General features: G+C 39.2%; 1 non-coding gene across 1 annotated transcript; it reads left to right on the top strand.

Annotated features, from left to right (window-relative positions):
- Positions 1-17,494: 17,494 nt before the first annotated feature.
- On the top strand, positions 17,495-17,601 carry LOC120068621 (small nucleolar RNA R71). The gene has a single exon (XR_005479259.2). It is a non-coding gene; the product is annotated as a small nucleolar RNA R71 (small nucleolar RNA).
- Positions 17,602-18,117: the final 516 nt, after the last annotated feature.

Below are 18,117 nucleotides of genomic sequence, written 5' to 3' on the forward strand. Positions count from 1 at the left end.
TTAGAGGATCAGTAGAGATTTGAGAAATAAGACGTAATCTCGGGGGTAAAACAAATATTTGACCCAGCCGTTATTACGAACAACCTGTGAAGGGTCAACTTACTGATTATGGTTAAATCATGTGGACATAATATATCTACAGTGAGGGGAGTGCAACTATGGGCTTTAGTGGAATGACCCATTAGTTGACGAATGGAGATTAATTTAGTCTAATGAGTTTAGCCAATTAATCTCGGATCATTGGAGCCCCTGATCTGTAAAACCGCGAGGTTCCCCTACTAACTCGTAATGGACTAGCTATGGAATAGCGTGATAAGTTAATTTGAAATGTACAAATTAGAATTAAGGGAATTAATAATTATATGAGATATAATTATGTTTAATTTTAGAATTAAACAGAATAGGAGAATTATATATTTAAATATGATTTAAATATATAAAGATGGATATATGTTAAAATTAATTTAATATTTGATATTAAATTAATTAAGTTTTATTTAATAATTAATTTATGAAATTAATTAATTTTTCATTTTTAAAATCAAAATTTAATTTTTAGATAAAATTGAAAAATTGGAAAACAAAAACACAAAATAGAAAAATGGATTTTTCCAATATCCATCTTTGAACCAACTCACACATATTACAATATCATGCCTTTGTCTTCTCTGAGCATGAGTTGCAACTCATGTAGTTCTTCTCTTTGCAAGTTGATCTGCAATATAATGAAGAGATGGAGTGAAAATCGACATGCAATCAAAAGAGTTTTGAGAGAAAAAATTGGTTTGAAGAAAGGTTCTTCAACAAGGTTGCAGCAGTGAGCTTTTCTCCTTCATCCCTTGATTTAAGCTTGTTTTGAGTCCCACAACTCAATCTAAAGTACCAAGAGAATAGTGGGGAAGATCTTGAGGTGGTCTACAACAAGATATGGAGAAGATAGAAGCTGGAGATGGAGTTTTGAAGAAGTTCTGCAAGAGGTATGTCTTGAAACTCACTTTTTTTGCAAAAGCATGCTTTATATTTTTCCAAAATTAGTGAATTTGAATGTTTAGATGATCCTTGTGTTTCCGCTACTGATGATACAATCCTACAATGTTTTCCTGAAATATCAAAAAATCTTATTAGTGTTTCTAAACTAGCACAAGATAACAAAGTGTATATTGAATTTCATAATGACTGTTGTCTTGTTAAGGATACCCATATGGGCAAGGTGGTGCTGAAGGGGGAACTAAAAGATCAAATTGAATAAACTTTTAAACAAGAGTATCCATGAGCGCATGCGGATCTTTCCGATTTCATTGTGACCGAACTACCACACATACTTTTTAACAAATAGATATGCATGTAACACTAATTATAGGCATGTTTTAACAATTAAAATAAAAAGACTGAGTAAACATACCAGTTGAAAACAATCTTCACTCGAACTCAGTCCAGAAAAAGCAAACTCCTCTACACTTCTTATCGCCCAGCAAACAGTCGTCGAATAGAACCACGACCATCTACACGATCGGCAGCACATAAACAAACAGCAACCTGGGACGACACCACCACTCGATCGTGTAGTACTATTTTCTATAGTCGGGTGCTTGTCGATCGTGTAGTATGAACAAGCAAGTGAAAAATAGTAGAAGTCTATCATATAGTCGGGTGCTTGTCGTTTAGAGAAAGGTACACGATCGTATAGGTTTTTATAAGCGATCGTCTAAAAAATAGTAAGCGATCGTTTAGGTTTGCTCGACGCGCTAACCAATCGTATAGAAAGGGTAAGCAATCGTTTAGGACGATGGGCGCTATCGCACAGGCTCTCAACGCTAAGCGATCATAAACTTTTCACACCATGAGCGAATTTTGAATCTCTTACAAAATAAAAATAATTTTCATTTTATTCTTCAGTTACAAAGATTGAATTTGATCCTCCCACTTTCGCACGATTCTGGAGAAATTCTCGGCCAATTATCTCATAACCGCTTAATTAATTAATTAATTAATATAATCATATTATATTCTTAACCTATAGTTTGATATCATATATCTACTATAGTAATTTCCCCTCTACTTGATATAAAACATATTTATATCCAATTTTCTCCAAAATAATGTATCTTATATATTTAGTCAATTATATCATATATAATTAACCAGTTCAATTATATCATATATAATCGAACTCCTTTTTGTCAATTTGAACATTTCAAACTGACCCAAAAACTAATTCTCCACTTTTTCTAAGCTACCAAGGGGACCTTATGGACCTATGGCTCGAAGCTCCAACGGTGCGTGAATAGCTGACTAAACTCTTTAGCCATGAGATCCACCATCCGTTAACTGCCAATCATTCCACTAAAGACCAATAGTTGAACTCTTCTTACCACAAATATATTTCTGTGTCCATCAGGTATAACCAATCATAAGTACGATGACCCTTCATAGATGTTCGTAAGTACAGTTGGGCCAATTTACCCTTTTTCCCCTGTAGTTACATCTCACTCCTTAAGTACCACTGATCCCTCTAATGAACAATACAACATAGTTCTACTATGTGTGGACACCTCTCGTGCCATGAGAAGGTATGTGGTGCCACATTGTTCAAGCCCCAGGATCAACCATTAAGGGAGCAATCTATCTACTTACCCTTGCTTTGGGGAAGGAGTGAATTTCATCTTGTGTAGTTGAGTTCCCAGCTTCGAAATCAGACAAATCCTCAAAGTGGTAGGTTTGTGTTGGCGATTAGTCCATTAGTGCCCATGTAAATCAAAGGACCGTCCTCAAAGGCAGAAATTCCCAACTCACTGAAAATTGTGGTTATGTTACCTATTGTCATCCTAGTGAAGTGAAGTCTTTGTCATGAACGGTGTTATATGACGAGACGTTAACACTTCATGGTCAGGTCTTATATAAACTTTTTGTATAGGACGCCCCCACTAGCATGTCCCCTACACAAATGATCAGGATCAAACCATCTGTGACAAGTCACAACACTTGTGACCATTCTTCAAAGTGAGCCATATCCGTAGCATTACTAGGATAAGGCTTCCCTCCTATATCCATATACTACAGACCATTTTGTTTATCACTTATGACATGATCCACTTATATGTCAGCAATGCCCTTTGCCGTTTACTTTTGAGTTCGCTCTCAGTCTATCCTATCTGAATTTCAAGATTGCGGATAGACGTCGCTTGACTCTAGAATACTATTTCATTCTTCTCAATATACTGCTTTAGTAAGCTCTCTAGAGATGAAGATTGTGGCACCTGCAAACTTCTAGCTTGATTTTATGATTGACCGTTTGTTCGTGGGAAAAATCCTAGTGTCCCCTCTTTTTACGCGATCGGTTGAAAATTTTGTTGTTGGTTTTTTCATTTGAAGTTAGGGTGGTTTCTCCACCCAGGTTTGTAAGTATTGGAAAAAGGATTATTTTTCACGAAATAAACAGACCGTGGATTCCTAGGACACTCTTCCATTGGATGGTCTTCTTCACAAGTGGCACAACTTGCACTCGTTTGCTCGATTGCGTTACCCTACCCTCTATGCGTTCCTGAGCTGCTGATTGCGATTCGTTGTATTAAATTCATTATCGCATTCATTTGGTTTTGTAGGGATGCGATGGCCCTATTGTTTGTGTCGCTATCTTTAATTCTCAGTCGTTGATCGCTTTCTCTCCAGTTTTTGTGATTCTTCGAAATGTGATCAAGTATATTCTTACCCTCATTGTAAGTTTTGTCGAGTAGACCTCCAGCTGCTACCGCATTGGCAGCCGTCTGTGATGTAGGGTTCAATCCGTGGTAGAAAATTTCCATTTGGAGGCAATCGGGCAAGCCATTGTACAGACAATCTCGCACTAGTCTTTTAAACCTCGCCCAGGCGTCACTAAGCTATTCGTCGATATCTTGTTCAAAAATAGTGATCAGCTTCCTCCGTCTTGCATTTTCTACCGGGGGGAAGTACTTCTTCATGAAATTTTCCACTACCTGTTCCCACGATTGATCTCCCCTAGTTCGAGAGAATAAGCCCATTTTCGTGCTTGGTCACGCAGCGAAAATGGGAATAGCTTTAGTCGAACCTCCTTAGCGAGGATGTTTGGGAACACAAACGTATTCCTCGCCATGCCTACCGCGAAACTGTCTGGTAGTTTGAATCATTTGCAGCATCACCGGCTTCATCTCGAACCTCGATCCATCTAAGGTTGGCCTCATGATTCCTGGTGAGAAATCATAATGGTTGGGTGACGCATAGTCTCGGATGGGCCTATTGTGGTCGTTCGCCAAGAGAATGGGGTTTGCCATGATATTATTTGCATTTAGTACTCTGTCTTCCGGTTGCTTCGCCATGTTGGGATTTTTCTCTTATTGTTGATGTAGGCGATTGTCTCTTCTTCTTTTTGGGAAAGTTCTCTCAATCTCTGGGTCGTAATCGGGCTCAGGAACTTGTCCTTCACTCATACGATGCCCGCTTCTTCCCTTACCAAAGGGGAGGCAGTGCACAAAGATGAAAAGCTGCAAAGAAAATAAAAAAGTTACCGTTAGCAAAATATGAACTATTGTAGTCCCCGGAAACGGCGCCAAAAACTTGATGCATTATGAATATGATGAAATAATGGTGTATACTGCGATGGTGGAGTATGCATTGTACATGCAAGTTTTTCTAGAAAAATCCAAGTATAAATGCTACTAGGTTGTCTGGTAAGCCCAGGGTCGAACATAAGGACTATGGAGATAGTATGCGCCGGTAAATTCTGATTCCTTTGCGCTGATAAACAAAACTATAAGTTGGTTGGTATGCTTGTTTAAAATATAAATTCTATGTGGTGGAATTGATAAAAGAGTCAATAACAGCGAAAGTTGCAATGAGTATGGGGGGAACGGTTTGAGAAGGGATTTAGCTAACACTTCCTAAGATTGCGTTCAAGTTATGCGATCATGCTACACATATACAACAACAGGTCATCTCTCAATGCAAATGCTATAGCTCCTAATTTTAGGACGCGTGCGATGTATACGATGATGTCTATAGGACTTATGCTTAAGCCTCTATTCTTGTCTATGCGATGATGAATGATACACACATACACAAGGCGACCGCATACTATCATATCCTATTTCTAGGGTGCATGCGATGCATGTTCGCAAACAAAACTTATCTCTATGTTTCTATCTCTTGCTTATGGGGTTCTAATCTGACTTTCTCAAGCCTAGATTCTAACCTAGCTCTCTCAAGTCTAGGTTCTTTCTTTAGACTCTCTCTCAAGTAGCTCTAAATGGGTGATGGACGCATACATAAGACAAGATGATCGCATAAAATGAAGATCTTAGGTCATGCTAACTAAGTGCTTCTCAACCCATTTGGAAGTTTAGTTACTCATGCGTGATGTAAAGAGAGTGAACAGATGTAGAGATGCAAATTCATTTTATAAATGAATTCAGAATACAGAATGACAATGAGAAGTAAGGAGAGGGAGCCTGGTAGCAATGTCTTGCTTCCCAAGGCTTTTACACTGTGTTTTTCTCTACTCTATCCAAAAGAATGTTCTTGCTTTCACAGAAGTCGACCCTTTCTCCGTTCTCAATACTTCCCGGCACTCTCTCGAGCTGACCAGGAACGATCTTCTGGCGTCTTCCCTCTTCACTCGCCTCCGCCTCTAAGTATATAAAAATTACAGACTACGGCTATCTATGTATATGGTGGAAAAGAACTCCAAAATTCTAACTACTGAACTCAAACCCCTTTAACGAAGGTGGCCTTCGGTACTTATAGAGCTTCAAGGTGAAAAGCTTTTCTCTCAAATGATTGTAATGGTGGGATGTCATTAAATCTCTGTCTGATGTGTCGATTAATTGTCACTGAAAAGTTGAGTGTACTTGCTACAATGTGTCGTTAACGGCTTGTCAAGTAAATTTGCATTTGATTGTCATCAACTTTCTATCCCATCATGATTTATTAAGCTTTCACCTTGATGCGCCATCTCTATGCGGCCACCTTTTAGAGCAGATCTTTGCGAACGCATACAATCGCATAGCTTTGCGGTCGCAATCTTCATATGCACTTGGACACTGAATTCCTTGGAACGCAACTCTTCCTTGTGGCAACGCATTTTCCTGCACAAAATACGTAAATTAGCTACGTTAATGCAATGGGTGCATTCGATCGCAATGTTCTCAACTTAATGCTTTTGGACACGATTTTACATATTTTTACCGTCGCAATCCTACATTGTTTTATATCTTTGCATTGTAATAATGTGCATTTCTGAATGCAAGCCGTGAGAGCCATCGTAAACGGGTCAGCAACATTATGCTCTGAAGCTATCTTCGTGATGATCACGTCCCCTCGATGCACTATCTCGCGGATCAGATGATACTTCCGCTCTATGTGCTTGTCGCGCCTGTGACTCCTAGGCTCCTTGGAGTTCGCCACTGCCTCACTATTATCACAATAGAGGGTAATGCGCTTAGACATATCTGGAACAACTTCCAGTTCTATCAAGAACTTCCTGAGCCAGACGGCCTCTTTACTAGCTTTGCAAGTCGCTACATACTCCGCCTCCATAGTAGAGTTGGTGATGCACCTCTACTTAGTGCTCTGCCACACTACAACTCCTCCGTTAAGAGTAAAGATTGACCCTGAAGTGAACTTGCGAGAGTCCTATCAGTCTGAGAGTAAGAATCTGTGTATTCAATAAGGACCAAATCCCTAGATCCATACACGAGCATGTAGTTCATCGTTCTCCGTAGATACTTGAATGTGTTCTTCACTGTGGTCCAGTGACCTTGGCCTGGGTCAGACTGATACCTACTGACTATGCCCACAGCGTAGCAGATTTCTGGTTTAGTATAAAGCATCGCGTTCATCAAACTTCCAACAACAGATGCATATGGGACCTGTGTCATCTTCTTAACCTGTTGAGGCGCTTAGGACACATGTCTTTAGATAAAGTGACTCCATGCCTGAACGACAGTAGGTCCCTCTTGGAGTCATGCGTCGAGTACTTGAGCAACATCTTATCAATGTACGATGCTTGAGATAGTGCTATGACTTTGTTCTTACGATCCTGAAAGATCTGTATGCCCAGAACAAACTAAGCCTTTCCCAAATCTTTCATTTGGAATTGGGTCGTTAGCCAGTTCTTAACTGCAATTAGTAGACCTACATCATTCCTAATGAGTAATATATCGTCTATATACAATACTAAGAATACTATTGAAGCATTGATGATCTTCTTGTAAACACGAGGTTCATCAACGTTCTGGTTAAAGCCATATATCTTGATCATAGTATCAAATCGTATGTTCCAAGATTTAGACGTCTGTTTCAACCCACAAATGGACCGATTCAGTTTGCAAACTTTTTGCTCTTGACCTTGGGCAATGAATCCCTTGGATTGCACCATGTAAATGGCCTCCTCAAGATTGCCATTCAAAAAGGTTGTCTTAACGTGCATTTGCCAGATCTCATAATTATAATAAGCTACAATTGACAAGAGGCGAGAAAGTCTTGACCTTGGCAATGAATCGACTTTAACATGGCAACAGGCGAGAAAGTCTCTTCATAGTTGACTCCCTCTACCTGGGTATAAACCTGTGCCACTAGTCGAGCCTTGAAGGTTTGCACCTTCCCACCAGCACCTCGTTTGCACTTAGATCCATTTATAACCTATAGGTCTTACTCCGTCAGGCTGATCTACAAGATCCCATACTGAGTTGAAGTACATCAACTCCATTCGAGATTCATGGCTTTGACCTATTAATCCTAGTCTATATTCTCTATTGCCTTCTGATAAGACAACAGATCCTCAACGTTGCCATCTTCTACCATAGTAAGGATTTCCGTGAAACCCAGATAGTGAATAAGCGAGTTCGCAACCCTCCCACTACGTCGAGGTTCCCTCAACTCTTGAGGTGGAAACGACCTCCAAGATGAACTATCATAACCAATTCTTGCTGATGAACCAGGTTTTGCAACAATTCTTGTTGAAGTTTTAGTAGTTTTATTGAAAAACTCACACAACACGACTTTACTACGTGCACTGTGCTCCTTAATATGATTCTCCTCCAGGAAAATAGCACTCGTGGAATCAAACACCCTATTTTCTGACGAATCATAAAAATAACCCCCTTGTGTACCTTTGAGGTAGCCTACAAAGAGGTATAACCTCGACCGTGGTTCCAACTTCTTGGGATTTGCCTCAAGCATATATGCAGGGAAACCTCAAATGCGGAAGTGACGTAAACTACCTTTATGCCTGTATCACAACTCCAGAGGTGTTCTTGCAACACTCTTGGAGGGAACACAGTTGAGTATGTATATTGTAGTCTCCACTGCGAAACCTCAAAATGAGTCCGATAAGGAAGCGTAACTCATCATCTAACGAACCATGTCCAACAAGGTTCTATTTCTCCTCTCCATTACACCATTCTGCTGAGATGTACCCGATGCTAAGAGTTGGGAAATGATTCCATGTTCTATCAAATAGTCCTGGAATTGCGAGTCCAAAAACTCTCCACCTCAATCCGATCCAAGTGTTTTAATCTATCTATCTATCCAATGTGTTTTCAACTTTAGCCTTGAACCCTTTGAACTTTTCAAAGGATTTAGACTTTCGTTGCATCAGATAAACATACCAATACCTAGAGTAATCATCAGTAAAACTGATAAAATACTCATAGCCACCTCGGGCTTGCACATTCATAGGATCACAAATGTCAGAATGTACTAACTCAAGAGACTCTTTGGCTCGATAACCTTTTCCAGTAAAAATTCGTTTAGTTATCTTACCCTCAAGGCAAGATTCGCACACTGGTAAAGAATTTTCTTCTAACTCACTTAGAAGTCCATTCTTCACCAATCTCTCAATCCTATTGAGATTGATGTGCCCTAATCGAAGGTTCCAAAGTTGGGCATTTACTTTTGGAGAATTTTGTTGACGTTTAGATTGAGTTACGACAGTTTTAAACAATTCTGTGTTATGGAGGGAACTTATGGCTAATGGTCTTAGCACATACAAGTTACTTTCCAGATACATTGTACAAATATTAATACCATCTTTATGAATAAATGCTTTATCCACATTAAATGAAATAGTGTATTTACATTGCAGCAAGCACTTTACAGAAATAAGGTTCCTCTTAAGTTCAGGAATATATACATCACGTAAAACAAGAAACCTATTCTGTAAAGATAACTGGATCCATCCCACTGCCACAGCTGAGATGACGTGCCGATGCCTATTCGCATCGTCATCTCACCAGCCTCCAGCTATCGTCAGGATCTAATCCCCTAAAAAGAAGAACAAACATGATTATGACGCTCAAATCAATTATCAAGGCAGAATCATCGTTCTCCACTAAACAAGTTTCAAGTACAAATAAATCATATTTACCTTTATCTACCTTGGCCTTAGCCTTGGCGGCCTTCCTTTCCTTTGGCCAGCGAGGGCAGTTTCTTTTCCAGTGTTTATCCTGGTTGCAGCGGAAACATTTTCCCTTTTCAACTGGCGGCGTACGCCTTCTTTGGGTGATAGGTGGCGAGTTAGCAGGCGCCTTCCCTTTCCTCATACCACCCTTCTTCTTCTTCCTCTCTGCAGAGTTAGAGGTAGAAGGTGCAGACTTCATTCTGAGGTTGAACCTCTATGGAACGTCCTGGAAGATGATGCAACATTTGCCTCAGCCTTCTTCTTCTCCTAACTTTTCAGTAAATATTGGTAGGTCTGCAACTCGTTGAAGAGAGTTGTAAGAGTATATTTCACTTTGTTAAGAATCACACTACTAACAAAGTGCAGGAAGCTTTCCGGTAATGAATGCAGGATTATGCTTATTGGGATTGGTGTCCTAATTCTCCCGGAGTCTCGTTGTTTTGTAAATATACACATTGTTCAATGAATAAAATAAATGTTATTTAATTATGGCATTTACTCATATCCAATAAACAAAGCTCTTTGTTTATCTTATGTGAACTTAAGCATGTATATGTGATATACAAGTGGATCATGCCTTAAGTGATAACCTAAATCAGTCTGTAGTATAAAGATTAAGGTGGGATACCTGATCCTAGTGACAATACGGATAGGGCCCACTTTGTAGAGGTTTGTAAGTGTTGTAAAATACTACAGATGGTTGATCCTGACCATTCATGTGGAGACGTGGAGCGGGGGTGTCCTATACAAAGAGTTTGTATAAAACCTGGACCACAAGATGACTAGACTCTGTATATAACGTCGTTGATACTAGAGATTTACATCTCACCTAAACGACCATAGGTGACACGATCTCAATCCTGAGTATTTTGTGAACTCTTGCTTTAAGAGCGGTTCTTTGATTAGTATGGGTGAGAGTGGCCAGATTGCCAACTCAACATGCCTACCTTTTTGGGGACTTGTCTAATCTAGGAGCTGTGATCTCAATCCACAATTTGGAATTCACTCATTTCTCGAAGCAGGGATAAGTAGAGAGTTTGCTCCCTTAAGGGCTGATTCCAGGGTTTGAACATAGTGGCCACAACTTCTCTTTGGAAGAGAAGACTCAGTCATAGTAGGACTATGATTTATGTTCATTAGAGGGATCAATGGTACTTAAGAAGACAGATGTAACTAAAGGGGCATAACGGTTATCGGCCCAATTGTACTTACGAGCGATCTGTGAAGGGTTGTCGCACTGCTGATTGGTTAAGATGGACACATAATATATCTGTAGTAAGGAGAGTTCAGCTGTCGATCTTTAGTGGAGTGCCTGGTATTTAACGGATGGTGGATCCCATGACTAAAGAGTTTAGTCAGTTATTCACGTACCGTTGGAGCTTTGGATTTACAGGTCCATCAGGGTCAACTTGGTAGCTTAGATTTATGTTGAAGGATCAAGCTCTTGGTGTTGATTTGAAATGTTCAAATTGACAAGAGGTATTTTAATTATATGTGATATAATCGGTATGATGTATAAGATACATCTAGTAGAGGACTGATGTAAATGAGATTTACATTCAATACCTTGGAATAGAAAAAGAACTATGGTTTATATGTTTCGTAAGATGAAATATTAAAACTATAGGTTATAAATATAGTATGATAAGTTGATTATCATTTATGTTTATAATAATATTAATTATTAGATAATTAATACTTTTTCTTTTAAATTACCAAAGTAGTGAGTGGTTATTGGTCATGGTAATCGTGAGTATAAAGGAAATCGGTTTCCTATTTTGAAAGGGAGTGCTTTTACAAAGTGTTTTTCAAAAGATTGAAAAAGTTTTGAGTTTTCTCTCCGGCGAAAAGAAACTCACAGAAGTCGTCAAGTAAATACAGATTTACTAAACGATGGCTGGGCGAGCTAAACGATCGTGCAGGTGTTAGATAAACGATCGTGCATTGTTTACTAAATGATCGCATAGCTTTGCAAGATGATCGCTGGACCAAGGTAAACGATCGTGTAGAATCGACCGAGCTAAACGATCGCATAGCTTTTGCTAGACGGTCGCATAGTTTTATCAACACGATTGGGCATCGACCTATACGATAGGTCTCCGACTTCTCCCACTTTTTCTTTGCCTTAGACTCGATTGGAACAAAGCTAAGAAAGAAGGAGGCGGAATGGAGAAAGTCATGGAGGATCAGGATCAACTAAAGAGCTAGCCTGCCATGCACCTTTGCTTGCCTAGTCGTGTACGAAATCAGTTTTTTCTCCGTTCGTCTGCCTTACACCAAGTCCGAAAAGAGCCCACCCTCTGGATTCTCACACCGAGAATACCAAGGTCGCCTTATTAGTGGTGTTAGACTCAACTCGACACCGTCGAGGTTTTTCGGAGGTCGTTCGTGGTGCTGCAGAGGCCGTTCATTGTTGCGAAGGAGATCATGACCAAGGCAATCGTTGAGGATGAGCGCGAAGTGTTCGTGCTATATTTTTGCGGTCGTGTAGATCGAGTGTTCATAGTTGCGGTTGTTTGATTAGAGTCACACATCAGAGCATGGAGACATTTCTACTTATATGCGTAAAGTTCCCTCTGTACATTTGATGTTCATGCTGTAATTTCTCTACATATTTGCATAACTATTTGTATTGAAGTCGACTGTAAATGATTTGTTGATAATACTTCTGCTGCTCAAAGAAATCGCGTTTTCAATTTCTTTCAATGCTAACCTGATTGCCCTCATCGATAGTAGACCCATTCAACTCCGCCACATTGAAGTGGACCATCATGTTAAGCACATGTTCACGAATAGATGTGCCTTCTTCCATTTTGGAGTTGAATATACACTTAAGAGCCTCGTGCTTGAGCTGATCAGACGGTTGTCCAAACATCCCCAGTAGGGACTCTATGATCTCACACGCTGAGACCATGGGCACATTCTTCTTGGCCAAGACATCATTAAGACTTGCCAAGATATAGGCTTGGGCCTTCTTATTTGCCCGTGTCCATTGCTCGTATGCCTTCCGAAAATTTCGAGCGGCATTCGAAACTGGAATAGGAGGACAAACCTCAGTAAAAGAAAACATGAGATCCTCGATGATTAAAATTTTCGTGATCACGTGTTTTCATGTTGAAAAATTATCGCTAGTTAGTTTCTCGGTGCTAAGCAAAACTATTGTGGCTGTGGTCATTTTCAAAAACATGTTGCTGAAAAATGAACAAAACTTTTATTAGATTTTGCTAAACCACATTTAACCAATTAATTTTTGCAAAACAGTTTCAAGTACCTTAAGTGAAAGACTTCTATTTTGCAGTGATGCCCCAACGAGGCAGGACAAACGTCACCGGTGGGGTGATTAGATGCCCTTTCACTGGGATAAGGCCTTCTCAACCATTAAGTAGAACCAACTCTTGGAACTGAACCTAACAGCCACCATTTATTTGGTCCAGAACTATTAACCTTTAACAATTCCGCATAAGTGTGACCTCTTGCTTTCAGTGCCAGAGTCTCGCCCTAATGAGCCCACTGTAGGGAAGAAGTATATTAGGACAAGTGACAAAGTAACCTTATCCTCTTATAGGAGATCAAATAAAGAAACACGCAAAACTGCCATCCTATAGGGGGACACTCCAAGGTGCCTCGAGGCGATACGTAGAAACTTTATTCAATCCAACGAGGGAGACCGAGGGATATGCTATCGCATTTCCCGCTCCAACTTACTATGAACACTCTCTCCATCCATCTTGATATAGACCTACCCAAACACCATCCTTTATGGGGACACTCCCAAGGTGCCACGAGGCTGAGGGTAGATCTCACGGTGTGGACTATATAAGAAAAATGTGAAAGGTTTAAATAAAGCATCATATGCCTCAAATACCTCCCACTGAATGTTCTACCTAAGGGTTCATTAACCTAGACAATTCGGCTACGAATTTTAGTCTAAGTCATCTTTTTAAGTCCGCTCATAAACAACTTTTGTCTATGAAATATGAACAAGTTCAAGTAGTCACGTTTAAACACTTGAATGGACTATCCTTAACTTGCATGCATGCATCAAATCTATCTAATTCACCTTTCCAGGTAAATTCCCAGGTAGGGGTGTTACGTTTTTGTCAACTTAAATACCCTAGCCTAGCCAGAACCCTCCTTAGAAAAAAGGTCCCTTATAGAACGATTTGCTACACTTTAACCTTTTATTAGTCAATTTAATCCTCTTAAACTGAGTAAAAGATTAAAGCCTAAGGGTTGCTAATCATATTAGAACTGTGATCTTAGGTCTATGTCATCAAAGTTTTAAAGATTTTAAAACCATGAATTAAACCTAAGTAAGCATACAAGTCTTTCTTATTGCTTTTAATTCTAATTTCTCTTTAACCTTTAAAAAGAAATAACTAAAACACATTGCGCGTAACTAGGTGTTTATAACCCTTATAAAGAAACCTATGTATCATGCTTCATGCAATGTCCGGTGATTACTATATATAACTTTTGTATACGTGTAATAACCAAGCAAACATGCTTTCCATACACCCTTATACTATAACAATTATAATATAAAGATGATGCATGTCAATACTTTTTATGCATGAATAAATATCTCTTATATTATATAATGCATGAACATGCTCTTATATAATTAAATCATGCTTCTCTAAATTATAACATTTATAATAAAGAGATGATGCATAACCAATGCATAACCTAAGGTGGATTTACTATATGTGCATACTATATGACACATAAATAACCATACATTTCATGTAATAAACCAAAGATTAATGGACCGGGATGAACCTTTACAAAATCATAATGAAATAATTTTATTTATTACATTGTTCATCGAGCAAACCGATTCATAAGCAAACCGGGTTTTGAACTGTCTGGTGAAGCTCCATCGTTTAGTAAACGTCGCAGGTAAACGATCGCTTAGCACACATTAGAAGATAGCACGAAAAAGCTAAACGATCACTTAGACGAGAACGAGGCTGCGAAGCCTGATCGTCTAAGCGATCGCTTAACGCAGCGAAATTAAACGATTTACCATGCAATTTACCTCGCGATCGTTTAGTGGGTTACTAAGCGATGAAGCTTGCTGAGCTAAACAATCGTCTAGTGCATGCGCGTTAAATGACACTCGAGCATCTGATACTCAGTGATCGCTTACCCCATCGTCTACATGACCCATCAACCCTTGATCGTCTTCTTCCTCAAAGAACAACAACCCTTTCTCTGAACTTCCTCATGAACAACTCAAGACTCAAACTAACTTTGAATTACAGACTCGATAATAATTAATTATGCCAAAAAATGCAGGGGTCTTTACAATTAACCAAAAATGCAAAAGAGTTAATCAAACTGAGGTTTCATCCCAGAAACCTCTATTAATCCGCACATCCACAAACAATTCAACAATTGAACAGAGAGTAGACATGCACCCATCGCGAATGTATATGCAATTCTTTGCATCAATGAAATTTGATTATCAGCAACCTGGCTCTGATACCAACTGAAAGAACTCTTAAACAAGAGTATCCATGAGTGCATGTGGATCTTTCCGATTTCATTGTAACTGAATCACCACACATACTTTCTAACAAATAGATATGCATTGTAACACTAATTATAGGCATGCTTTAACAATTAAAATACAAAAGACTGAGTAAACATACAGTTGAAGACCATCTTCACTCGAACTCAGTCCCACAGAAGCAAACTCCTCTACGCTTCTTATCGCGCAACAAACAGTCGCAACGGTCGTGTACACGATCGACAGCACACAAACCAACAGCAATCGAGGACGACACCACCACTCAAAGCCCTCGGTATTCTTGAAGTGAGAATCCAAAGGGTGGACTTTGATGGGATTGGCAAAAGGAGGAGGAAAAGACAATCGTGTAGTATGAACAAGCAAGTGGGAAATAATAGAAGACTATCGTATAGTCGGGTGCTTGTCGTTTAGAGAAAGGTACACGATCGTGTAGGTTTTGCTAAGCGATTGTCTAGGAAATGTAAGTGATCGTTTAGGTTTGCTCGGCGCGTTAAGTGATCATTTAGAAATCACGTGTGATTGTTTAGTGCTTGGGTGTACGATCGTTTACGACGATGGACGCTATCGCATAGGCTCTCAACGCTAAGCGATCGTAAACTTTTCACACCGTGAGCGAATTTTCGAATCTCTTCCAAAATGAAAATAATTTTTATTTTATTCTTTAGTTACAAGAATCGAATTCGATCCTCCCACTTTTGCACGATTCTGGAGAAATTCTCGATCAATTATCTCATAACAATCTAATTAATTAATTAATTAATATAATCATATTATATTCTTAACCTATAGTTTGATATCATATATCTACTATAGTAATTTCTCCTCTACTTGATATAAGTCATATTTATATCCAATTTTCTCCAAAATAATGAATCTCATACATTTAGTCAATTATATCATATATAATTAACCAGTTCAATTATATCATATATAATCGAACTCCTTTTTGTCAATTTGAATATTTCAAACTGGCCCAAAAACTAATTCTCCACTTTATCCAAGTTACCAAGGGGACCTTATGAACCTATGGCTCGAAGCTTCAATGGTGCGTGAATAGCTGACTTAACTCTTTAGCTATGAGATCCACCATCTGTTAACTGCCAGGTATTCCATTAGAGACCAACAGTTTAACTTTTCCTACCACAGATATATTTTTGTGTCCATCGGGTATAACCAATCATAAGTACGATGACCCTTCACAGATACTCATAAGTACAACTGAACCAATTTACCGTTTTTCCCTTGTAGTTACATCTCACTCTTGAAGTACCACTGACCCCTCTAATGAACAATACAACATAGTCCAACTATGTGTGAACACCTCTCTAGCCAAGAGAAAGTGTGTGGTGCCACATCGTTCAAGCCTTGGATTCAGGGGAAGGATTGAATTCCATCTTGTGTAGTTGAGTTCCTAGCTCCCAAATCAGACGAATCCCCAAAGTGGTAGGTTTGAGTTGGTGACCTGGCCATTCGCACCTATACAAATCAAAGAACCGCCCTCAATGGCAGGAGTTCCCAACTCACTCAGGATTGAGGTCATGTTACCTATGGTCATCCTAATGAAGTGAAGTCTTTATCATGAACGGTGTTATATAACGAGACGTTAAGACTTCATGGTCAGGTTTTATACAAACTCATTGTATAGGAAGCCCCCGCTCGTATGTCCCCTACACGAATGATCAGGATCGACCATTTATGACAAGTCACAACACTTGTGACCATTCCACAAAGAAGGCTGCATCTATAACATTACTAGGATAAGATTTCCCTCCTATATCCATATACTACAGACCATTTTGGTTATCATTTAAGACATGATCCACTTGTATGTCACCAATGTCCCTTGCAGTCTACTTTTGAGTTCGCCTGCAGTCTGACCTATCTGAATTTCAAGATTGCGGATAGATGTCGCTTGACTCTAGAGTAATGTTTCATTCTTCTCAATATACTACTTCAGTAAGCTCTCCAAAGATAAAGACTGTCGCACCTGCAAACTACTAGCTTGATTTTGTGATTGACCGTTTGTTCGCGTGAAAAATCCTGGTGGCCCCTTTTTTTGCGCCATCGGTTGATTTTTTTTTATTGGTTTTTCCACGCGAAGTTAGGGTGGTTTCTTCACCCAAGGTTGTAAGTATTGGAAAAAGGATTATTCTTCACAAAATAAACAGACCGTGGATTCCTATGACACTCTTCCATTGGATGGCCTTCTCTGCAAGTGGCACAACCTGCACTCGTTTAATCAATTGCGTTGCCCTGCCTCTATGCGTTCCTGGGCTGCTGATTGTGATTCCTTGTATTAAATTCATCATCGCATTCATTTGGTTTTGTAGGGATGAGATGGGCCCATTATTTGTGTCGTTATCTTCAATTCTTAGTCGTTGATCGCTTTCTTTCCAGTCTTCGTGATTCTTCGAAATGTGATCAAGTATATTCTTAGTCTCGTCGCAAGTCTTGTCGAGCAGACCTCCAGCTGCTGCCGTATTGGCAGCCGTCTGCGATGAGGATTCAATCTATGGTAGAAAATTTCCATTTGGAGACAATCGGGTAAGCGATTGTGCGGACAATCTCGCACCAGTCTTTTAAACCTCGCCCAGGCATCACTGAGTGATTCGTCGATATCTTGTTTAAAATTAGTGATTAGCTTCCTCCGTCTTGCATTTTCCGTCGGGGGGAAGTACTTCTTCATGAAATTTTCCACTACCTGTTCCCACGATGTGATCTCCCCTGGTTCGAGACAATAAGCCCATTTTCGTGTTTGGTCACACAGCAAAAATGGGAACAGCGTTAGTCGAACCTCCTCAGCGGAGATGTTTGGGAACACAAACGTATTGCATATTTCAATACACAAACGTATTGTATTAAATTAATTATTAAGTTTCAAACTTAAACAATTACGTCTCTAATCAGGCACTAAATTCGTTATTATAGTTGGGTTATATTAGTTTGTATTTGAAGTGTAGATTATTTTATGGTTATAATAGTATATGTGTGAAGCGTAAACTATTTTAGTTTGAGGAAGAAATAGTAAATACTGTAGAAAAAAATTAAAAAAATGAATGTAAAATAGTAAAAACATAGCAAATAGTAAATGTTGTAGCAAATGAAATTTTAAAATAATGTTCACTGTAGCTATTGGGAATTACAAAATAGCATTTACAGTAGCAATGGG

Source organism: Benincasa hispida, chromosome 12 (genome assembly GCF_027475165.1).
Source record: "Benincasa hispida cultivar pf3 chromosome 12, pf3_genome.v1.1, whole genome shotgun sequence".
Lineage (NCBI taxonomy): Eukaryota > Viridiplantae > Streptophyta > Magnoliopsida > Cucurbitales > Cucurbitaceae > Benincasa > Benincasa hispida.